Raw genomic sequence first — 11,011 nt, 5'->3', positions numbered from 1 at the left:
TGTTTTACAGGTGACATATTAGGCCAAGAAATAACAAATTCACTTGTACTTTGACACTGTTTAAACTCTGGTACAAACAGATGAATTCAGTTTAGCCATAACATGTTTAGACATGAGCAGGAATGAACTGATTTTATTTGAACTGGATTTGAAATGTGTTTTTACAAGTAATGACATTCTGCCAACCCCTTCCCAGGTCTGAGAGCCATCACCCATGATGGTGCAATTCTCAGCTTTAGTAACTATGCAAATAGCCTGAATGCAGCCCACTGATGTGTGAATGAATGGAGCTGATTGTTGCAAGTCTGTTGCTGTTGTTTTTGACCAGCCTCATTAAAAGAACAATATTGTGTGTCCAGTGGACACTTAACACTTCCAGTGAGCTGTTGGATTCACTGTAATCATGAGTTAATGAGGACTGAATAGAATCATTAACATTCTTTCAGATATGGGGCAAGTTTGGGTGTAGCCTCATTAACATTTCAGCTTTCTGTGCTCTGAACAAACCAGTCTAAAAACAGGTCTAAAAACCTTATGGAAAGTAAGTACATGCATTTACTCAAGTACCATATTTAAGGACAATTTGAGGTACTTCATACTTTGACTTCACTGTATTTCAGTGACATATGGATTTTGCCTTATTTGACTGAAACTAACACAGTGAAGAAAAGATAATGCAAAGTAAAGTCAAAACATTTGTAATATCTGACTTGTACAGTTATAAAAACTTGCACCTTTGCAGTGTGAACAGTTTGAACAACTGTGGTAGAGTGATTGCTTTGTATGTAAAAGGAAGTGGGGTTGATGCCCACATTCTCCACAAGTCTTTAAAGCCCAATATTAAGACTTCTGTATTATCACATATCTGGTTTCATATTTGTACATGTATGAACTCAATCCATCAGCCAAGAATCCCCCACTGTTAGGATGACCTCTTCAGAGAACAGGGCACCAAAGATTTGTCAAGAAAAAGCAGTTGTGGCATGTGTCACAATTGGAAAAACAATGGTTGGCCATGCTACATGAAGCCTGGCTACCTCTGTTGCTAGAGCATGAGACTTTTAAGCTCAAGGTCACAGGACCAAGTCACACATTAGGCAGACTGATCATTTAAATATACAGAGCTTTGCTTTAGCTGCATCTTACAATAAGCACCAGTATCCTGACAGTGCCAGTCAGTGGCTGGAGCCTATCCCAGCAAATGTGAATGAGAGGCAGGGTACACCACAGTCTTATCTCAGGGCGACAGTGGGAAGTAAATCCTTCCTGCAATTTTCCAATAAGGGCAGGGGATTACAGTCTGTGATATCAGTCATTATCATGCTCTCTATAAGTAGCCTCTATAATAGTCCAGAAATTTGCAGTTTCTATTTCTTTAAAGAGATTATGTTTGACCTTTTCCACAACAATCTGTTTGTTCCTGGAAGTCTGTTCCAACTCTCTTTCACTGAGTTGAAATACTTCATAGATGTGACAGCAGATGAATGTCCTTCTGTTCTGTGAGAGAACATACCTATTAAATAGGCTGCATTGCTTATGTTAGTTAGTCCACTTTAAGGTGCTGATTTTAACACATTACCAGTTACAGATCAAATATAAAACTTTTCCTTCTCAACCTGTGTTGTGAGCTTATCTCTCTTTTGCTGCCCAGTCTGAGCATTTCAAATACTGATTATTACAAAGAAAGAAAATAACATATCTACCCTTTTTATACAGAAATTGAATCCATGAGAGTGTGATGATTGTAATGTATACAGAGTATAATGCATACAGTACAGCAATATGTGTGATAGACAGTTTCAACTTCTCTATGTCCACTGTTAGGAGGCTTTTGCCCACTACTCCTCAGCGTACCCTGAATTTGTGGAGGCAGTCAGGCTCCGCTGCACGTTTGAGGAGATATGGGCAAAGACCCTCCAGCCTGGTCAGGAGGGACAGGCTCTGGCTGACTTTGTGGATCCCAAAGGCTGTATGAGTCTGAGGACCCTCAAAAAACATAGCTTATATGTCCCAGTCTACAATCAACCACCCCATATGGAACTTGAACCCACAACCCCTGGCTTAGGAGGCCAGTGCCTTATCCATTAGGCCACTGGGGTTTCTGAGGCTGAGGTAACCAACAGTCTTGGTATCCAGAAAATTCCATTAAAACTGGATTCAGAGCTCTGCTACCCTTGATAAGAATAAACACTATAGATGATGGATCTATTTTCTTTTTTTATTATCAGCTTAGTTACTTGGATTAAAAACATAAAATAAAATCAGAAAGCTGATTTTAAATGGATTTCACCCAACACTGCTACAAAAAGTCAGAATTCAGAGTGTAAATAGAGTGTACATCCATGTAAAGGACACAGGACACTCATTGAAGACAGTGATGTACATATTTTGGACAGAGAGGATAGACGGTTTGAGAGAGGAATCAGAGAAGCCATACATGTTCAGGTAGAAAAACCCTCCCTTAACAGGGGTGGAGGGCTCAGACATAACTTATATTCAATATACCAGGCTGCCCTTTCATGTATTCCCAGGAAATTAAACAACACTTCACATATCCTCCAGGGAGGACACACTTCATACCATTAGATCCTAATGACCCTCAGCTGTGCTCACTTCTATTGTTTACCTAACGAGTCCAGTTCAGGGTGTATAGACCAAAGTAAGAAAATCCCAGACAGGGTATAGACTATACAGATTGCCAGCCTGTTAGAACTCGTACTGATGGTGTTGCTTTGTAATGGAACTACCTGGATACCAGGAAAATTGGTCACCAAGAAACTGAAATCCTGGTGGCCTAATGGCTAACAATATATAAAAACAATAGAAAGTCACTTTGAACAGACGTGGTGAAAGTTTAGTCTCTGAAACTGGCTGGGTAAAGGCACAGACCTACTCCTAAGAAAATTTTTTTTAATTATTATTATTTGGGCAGTTTGTGCCTTTATGTCTTATAGGACAGTAGAAAGAGATAGGGAATGTGGAAAGGAAAGCAAGGGAATATATGCTGTTCAAGATGACAAGTCCAGGAGTGGGACCAGCATCACCATGTTTGTGGTCAGGCTCACTAAGCACTAAACCATGCGCTGCCTTCTCTAAGCTGGTTTATTGAGTTAAACCTCCTCACTTTCTCCTCACTGCTTATCCAGTTATTTTACAATGAACGCACATGATGTTACGATGATGCAATTGTTGTCCTGGTAACACATCTGCAATCTCAATCCAGCTCAGCAGCAGGTTTATTCTCAGGTTCAGTCACTGTAAACAGGATAATCTCTCAGATATAAGTGATGTTTCTGATGAACAGCATTTTGATTCCTCTGCAACTGTAACATCAACAAGGACGAGTTTTGTCTTTCACTGATTCAAATCACAATGAGTTAAGGAGAAGCTCCTGAAATGAGAAAACTTTTCACAGACTTCACTATGAGAACAAAGAAGTGGCAGTGGTGGGATTTAAACCCACACCTCAACTGAGACTGAAGCCTTAATTGAGCACCTTGGACCACTTAACCACACTACCACACAAATGCATATTAACCCCTGCTGAGCTCATGGTTTTATCAACAGTTTACCTATAAAAGTTTAAGTATCTACAATGAAACCTGTCTTTAAACACAATGCATGTAATGAGCCAACACAGGGAAAAATGACTGAAGGGATTTCACTGAATCCAAAATGTGGACAATGGTTGTTACTGAACATGTCTCATCAGCAGCAAAGAGGAAGATAAGATTGGAAATTTGTGACAGGTTGCAACAACAGAAGGTATGGTTTCCATGTGTCAAACTCTGGGTTACGGGTCCAGAGAGTCTCCCCAAGGGCAGACTACCCTAAATCCAATGGACTTGAAAAAAGGAAGCTCACACTGAGCAGCTCGTTCTCTGGCTACATTTTTTACACTTCTTTACATTTTTTACCTGAATCAGGTGTGTTCATCCCATTAGTAGTAGTCCACCTCCTGGTCTCGTTGGTGGTGTTATGTCTGTGTTATGTCTGTGCTCTCTCTTCATTCAGCCAGTATCACCTCCATTCACGCCGTTTTTCACAAAGCCTCATTGAGGAACTGGCCAGTTGCTCTCGGCACTGCTCCACTGATACGGGCTACACTGATAAAAATGAATGGTTGAATTGGATTTGAATTTCACTTACACATCCCAGCAACTGCGAGTTTCTGATTGTATTGTCTGTTCAGCAGCCCGACCACAACTAGGGACTATGCCCTTTAGACTTAATCCACACAATGATCCAACAGGCCTGATCTGTACACTGCAGCTGTTTACCTCCACCTGCCCTCCGGCCAGTAAACAATGTCAGTCTTTGCATTATTTGATGCCACCTGCTCCTGTTGTTACTCCACCTTTCTTTACACCTTATAGTACTAACTATACCTGTTTTTGAGAAATTCTACTTCAGGGAGAAAGGTCAGTGATCTCCACTGGTGCAACTCTACCACCAATGTGACCACTCCTGGGGCAGGCTCTGACCCTTCCTGGTTCACAGACCATGTTACTGCACATGCTGACCTGTGGTGGTATTGTGGGGGAAACCAACTGAGACCAGTGCTCCCACCTGATTGGCAGGGAACCTGCGCTCTTATACAATTGGTGATGCCATTTTATGTGTTACCTCTGTCTGGTTCTTCCCTAGACAGCCCACACCGTGTGAAAAGAGAGACTGCAGCAGCCGATAACAGATAACATTGATGCCATCAGAGCCCAGGGTAGTCCCCGACGAGTACCATTAACAAAAATGTTGATTGGATAAATAATTTGTATTATAACCAGCAGAGATTCATTAACTACACTAGAGATGCTGTCAACACTTCCCCAGATGGATCTGTCACTCAAGCTTTACAAGGACTCCAAGCCTTATCTGCAGAGCTCGTTGAGAATGCTGGTAACAACTTCACTTCTTGGCTGGAGGGAATGTTTGGTAAAGGGAGCGGCCTGATCCAGTCCATACTCATCTCAATGGCTTTGGTGACTGCTATTTTGGTTACCTGTGGTTGCTCTTAGATTCCATGTATTAGAGGCCTTTGTCAAATCCTTATTGATACAGCGATTAACAAACAAATGTATCAGTCCATTTCAAAGTGATGACTGTTTGCCAATAAAGACAGAAAGTTATGACATTTATTTCTCACTTCTACAAGTTATATTTCAGTATGCTAATCATTTTAGATTTGTGATTGTGATCTTGGTTGTTTGTTTAATCACAGTAGTTATGATTTATGATCTTTCTGTGTTTTACCAAAATAATTATCATTTGTGATTTGCTAAACATTTCTATATAATAGTTATGCTAAGCCTAAACAGGAGGGATGTGTTAGAGAAATTTAAATGTTTACCCTCCTGTGACCTGATCCACCTTACTTTAGTAGAACTGAAACACTTCTGAATAGGGCCTATTGTGTATTGTGGAAATATAATTGTTGCTCTCAGTGAGAACAGTTTGCTCTAACCTTGACTATTTGATAAGGGCCCAGATGTCTTTCTGTGAGAAATCCCCTCCCTTTTGTATTTCCATGAAAACTGATGTGTTAGGCTGCAAGCAGCCAGTGACCCTCATGCTGTACCAAGGTGCTGTGTGACTGTTACTCCTTGCAAGTAAAACGTCTATATAATCTTACTGAAGTTCATCCTCTGAGTCTATTTGTTAAAGAATTTAACTATAACATCAAGGTCCTGGGTTTAAACCCCATACTGTATCTCCATCCATCCATTTTCTATACCCGCTTTTTCCTGAAAGCCAGGGTCACAAGGATCTACTGGAGCCTACCCCAACTCTCTTTGGGTGAAAGGCAGGGTACACCCTGGACATGTCACCAGTTCATCACAACATTAATATTAAATATTGCTTTTTAAAATGAAATATTTCAATTCTTATTATATCTTATATCTAATTAAGCAACTGAGCAAGTTGTTGTGGCTGAGTGGTCAAAGTAATGGGCTTGAATTCCTTTGGGGTCTGTCTGCCCCAGTTCTATTCCTGTCAGCAGTGACATGTTATTTAGAAACTCACTACATTAATGTGTTTTATTCACACAGTGTGTTGTCAGTCTTGTGTTGATGTCAGTTCTGCCTTAAGATGGTGTTTCCATAGTAACACAGTGTACAGGGGCCTGTTTCAGAAAGTGGATTTAGTGAAAACCCAGAGTTTGTTAAACCTGAGATGAGGGATAGTCAAGGTTTTTGGTTCCACAAAGCGTGTTCAGATTGACTCTGAGTCAGTAACTGATGGTATCTTACTCAGCGAACCAAACCTGCTTGCTGGCAGGTTTTATAAGCCCTGAGTTGTTTCTGAGCCAATTGGCATTAGGACTGAAGACGAGGCTGGAGACATGGAGTGCCCTTGTGTTGAGGAACCCATTGATACAGAAGCACAATTGCTTTGCAGAATTCTGTGTCAAGAGAGGATAATCAAACCTCATGCGAAATGTGAATACTTGTAAAGTTTCCCCTGGTTTTAAGATTTTGTTCAGGAGTATATGTGTGGAAGTTCCACTTAGTCAATTCTGGTTCAATTTGGAAACAATTCTGTAGTCATTTATGATACACTCATCTATGTTTATTTAATGACACTGAAACTCCTTCTCCTATTACCCCCCTTTGGTTGTAAATATAAAACCAAAAATATACTTGGATCCACCTATGTTTGAGAAGTCAAATATACAGTGGGTACGGAAAGTATTCAGACCCCTATAAATTTTTCACTCTTTGTGTCATTGCAGCCATTTGCCAAAATCAAAAAAGTTCATTTTATTTCTCATTAATGTACACTCAGCACCCCATCTTGACAGAAAAAAACAGAAATGTAGAAATGTTTGCAAATTTATTTAAAAAGAAAAACTGAAATATCACATGGTCATAATTATTCCGACCCTTTGCAGTGACACTCATATTTAACTCACATGCTGTCCATTTCTTCTGATCCTCCTTGAGATGGTGCTCCTCCTTCATTGGAGTCCAGCTGTGTTTAATTAAACTGATTGGACTTGATTAGGAAAGGCACACACCTGTCTATATAAGACCTTATAGCTCACAGTGTATGTCAGAGCAAATGAGAATCATGAGGTCGAAGGAATTGCCCAAGGAGCTCAGAGACAGAATTGTGGCAAGGCACAGCTCTGGCCAAGGTTACAAAAGAATTTCTGCAGCACTCAAGGTTCCTAAAACCACAGTGGCCTCCATAATCCTCAAATGGAAAAAGTATGGGACGACCAGAACTCTTCCTAGACCTGGCCGTCCAGCCAAACTGAGCAATCGTGGGAGCCTTAGTGAGACAGGTAAAGAAGAACCCAAAGATCACTGTGGCTGAGCGCCAGAGATGCAGTAGGGAGATGGAAGAAAGTTCCACAAAGTCAACTATCACTGCAGCCCTCCACCAGTCGGGGCTTTATGGCAGAGTGGCCCCACGGAAGCCTCTCCTCAGTGCAAGACACATGAAAGCCCGCATAGAGTTTGCCAAAAAACACATGAAGGACTCCCAGACTATGAGAAATAAGATTCTCTGGTCTGATGAGAACAAGATTGAACTTTTTGGCGTTAATTCTAAGCGGTATGTGTGGAGAAAACCAGGCACTGCTCATCACCTGCCCAATACAATCCCTACAGTTTTGAAACATGGTGGTGGGAGCATCATGTTGTGGGGGTGTTTTTCAGCTGCAGGGACAGGACGACTGGTTGCAATTGAAGGAAAGATGAATGTGGCCAAGTACAGCGATATCCTGGAAGAAAACCTCTTCCAGAGTGCTCAGGACCTCAGACTGGGCCGAAGGTTCACCTTTCAACAGGACAATGACCCTAAGCACACAGCTAAAATAACAAAGGAGTGGCTTCGGAACAACTCTGTGACCGTTCTTGTCTGGCCCAGCCAGAGCCCTGACCTAAACCCAATTGAGCATCTCTGGAGAGACCTGAAAATGGCTGTCCACCAACGTTCACCATCCAACCTGACAGAACTGGAGAGGATCTGCAAGGACGAATGGCAGAGGATCCCCAAATCCAGGTGTGAAAAACTTGTTGCATCATTCCCAAGAAGACTCATGGCTGTAGCAGCTCAAAAGGGTCCTTCAGCTCAATACTGAGCACAGGGTCTGAATACTTATGACCATGTGATTTTTTACTTTTCTTTTTTAATAAATTTGCAAAAATTTCTACATTTCTGTTTTTTTCTGTCAAGATGGGGTGCTGAGTGTACATTAATGAGAAATAAAATGAACTTTTTTGATTTTGGCAAATGGCTGCAATGACACAAAGAGTGAAAAATTTAAAGGGGTCTGAATACTTTCCGTACCCACTGTAGGTCCACTACAAGTTTAAGACCATTTATCAAATTGTTATTTTTTAACTTAAGACTCATTATCACTGTTTGATAAATGCCTTTAATCTACTAATGAAAAGAAGTTTAGTTTATTTACTGTTATTACCTTTGAATGCTGTGACATGCAGACATGTAATGTGATATTTTATAAACTTTTATTCTTACTTTACAGTGTATAATTATATACTATTATGAGTTTTATCTAGTATATTTCTCTGTATGTAGTAATTCTTGTTCTGATTTGAAGTATTAATTGATGATGTGGTTATTATGGATTAAGTCACTTGTTCAAACTGGTGGTGTTTGGTCAGTTTATCTTAAATAGTTATTCAGGTCATGGATGATGTATTAGAAATTCACTGAAATGCTCAAAGGGGAAAAAATCCCACTCTGACATGATCTTCCTCACTTGATGTAGCTGGATGCCAGTAAGTGTGTGAATAAAACTCAGAAAGACATTTCTCTGGTGTGTGAGTCTTTATTAACACAAACTGCCTTCACAGTTTTACTAATTAGTTTTAGAACCCTGGTGTTTCTGGGTTCATAAACTATTTATACATTCCTGCTACTTTCATAGCCAGAGGCACACCACACCTGCAGTCATAGCAACTGTGGTGGAGTTGGAAAAGTCTGACTCATTTGTGAAAGAGGTTCAGTATAATAGTTTTTCAAAGACCTGTACTGTGCTAAGTTTTGTTGACATACCACAGCATCACCAGCACTTTGCACGAGCACTTAAAGAGAAAACGTGTCCTCTCCTCATCCAGCTCCATGGTCTGTTTAACAACAGATGCGTAGACAAGTATTGCCACAGAGGCAGACTTCAATGACTGCTCATTTTCACATGACAAATAAAGCCACAGAGATCTTGAAGCATATGTGTTCTGTAGCTCCTGCTGCTTTCTGGCTGTAGAGCTCACAGTTTGTGGTTGATCTTAATGTATTTTTTTATTTTTATATTAAAATATCTTTAATTTAATTATTAAATTTTTACTGATTTTATGTTCAAGGCTGTGTTTTATTTGTGTTTATCTTTTTTCGTTGTTTTTATAATTTATTTGTCAATACTGTAATTTGGCGACAGGATGGTGCTGTTTACACTGATGTAAACTGGAGAAACCAGTCCACTTGTTTTATTAGTGGCTCAGTTACGTCTCCAGGTCCAAGGAACAAGTGCAACACCATAAGCTTTACAAGATGATTTGCCATAAAAACTTATTTTATGTCCTGCTTTTTAACAGAGACTAGATGTGCAGGGCACCACAAGAAAAGATACAAAGATTCCAAGGTCCTTACAACATTTGCTACTGTTCCAACAAGAAAGGGCTCATCTGAGATTTGAACCCAGAACTTCTTACACACTAACCAAGAAACACCAACAAGTATCAACATAGCAGTAACATAGGGGCCTGCTGTCTTTCATATAAAATCTCACAAATCCTGTTTCACAGTGTTTGTATTTATATTTAGGTTTATATTTATATATACGAACTGTTACATTCAGAAAAACCTACATGCAGATCAGTCTGACACAGGCACCAGGAATGACTGAACAAGATGTAGGAACAATTCTATTCTAATAATTACATTTGTTGTACATGAAGCCCATCATACAGAAAACTTACTTACTTACTTACTTACATCAACATAGACTAGTGCAGCTGTACTGACCGAGTATCTTACACTTCACTTCATCCAGCAGTAGCAGAAGATGGACACAGATGGACCTATCAACCTACTGGTTATGTGTCCAGCATGCTGAGATCACTTTTTGGATTTTATGCTTTGGAGCTTCAAACAACTGTTTCCATTGAGTTTTCACAAGTTGGTGTCATTGTCTTAAAGGTCACACTAATGCTGGAAGAACTAGGACAGCATAATGGCAGTGGTGGGATTTGAACCCACACCTCAACTGAGACTTGAAACCTGACACAGGTCTTGTTAATGTTCATCTGAAATAATGTGGTCATATGTATTGTAAGTGTGTGGAAACCAAACCACTGTGTGCTTCTTTCAATAGCTCAATTGGTAGAGCGGAGGACTGTAAGTTAGTGTATCAGTTATCCTTAGGTTGCTGGTTCAACTCTGGCTTGAAGGAATTTGGTTTGGTGTCCTATGTATCTACTGACATTGGATGGATGAATGTAAAAACAAGCTCTGATGATACATGATGTGTCGTATTGTGTCAGTTTCTGGATCTATGTAGTAGTTGAACACCTGGCTGCTCTGTGATTCCTTTGATGGCAGACATCCTGAACAAATCCAGCTTTGCTGTGTTTTGTTCGTGTTTATCGTTTTTTCCCTTTTTTAATAACGTATATGTCAATACTATAATGTGGCCACATGATGGTGCTGTTTACACTGATGTAACCTGAGAGTGTGTTCCCTTCAATTTGGAGCAAACATAATGTCAACAGTAAACTTTCCTACCTGAACAAACAACACAGTTGTTTAATCCTCATAGTCCACCAAGTGTATCAAGCACTGGTGGGATGAGTTACTCACAACAACTTATTGTCAGCAGGTTTCAAACCTGCACAGGGAGAACCCACTGGATTTCTAATCCATCACCGTAACCACTCAGTCACGACAACTTGCTTGTACAGCAGTTGATCCGTTTATTTTGATATATTTGAAACAAAAAAAATGTTTTTAAAAAGTTTACTTAAAAAATTATTTCCTAGCACAT

General features: G+C 40.0%; 2 non-coding genes across 2 annotated transcripts; one reads left to right on the top strand and one right to left on the bottom strand.

The window, feature by feature from the left end:
- Positions 1–2,026: 2,026 nt before the first annotated feature.
- On the bottom strand, positions 2,027–2,099 carry trnar-ccu (transfer RNA arginine (anticodon CCU)). The gene has a single exon. It is a non-coding gene; the product is annotated as a tRNA-Arg (tRNA).
- An 8,233-nt stretch (positions 2,100–10,332) lies between these two features.
- On the top strand, positions 10,333–10,420 carry trnay-gua (transfer RNA tyrosine (anticodon GUA)). Its single transcript is given in 2 exon segments — positions 10,333–10,369; positions 10,385–10,420. It is a non-coding gene; the product is annotated as a tRNA-Tyr (tRNA).
- The last annotated feature ends 591 nt before the right edge of the window (positions 10,421–11,011 follow it).

The sequence above is a fragment of the Mastacembelus armatus genome, unplaced genomic scaffold (assembly GCF_900324485.2).
Source record: "Mastacembelus armatus unplaced genomic scaffold, fMasArm1.2, whole genome shotgun sequence".
NCBI classification, from domain to species: domain Eukaryota; kingdom Metazoa; phylum Chordata; class Actinopteri; order Synbranchiformes; family Mastacembelidae; genus Mastacembelus; species Mastacembelus armatus.
The sequence above is the reverse complement of the archived record's forward strand: the minus strand, read 5'-3'. Positions and strand labels throughout refer to the sequence as shown.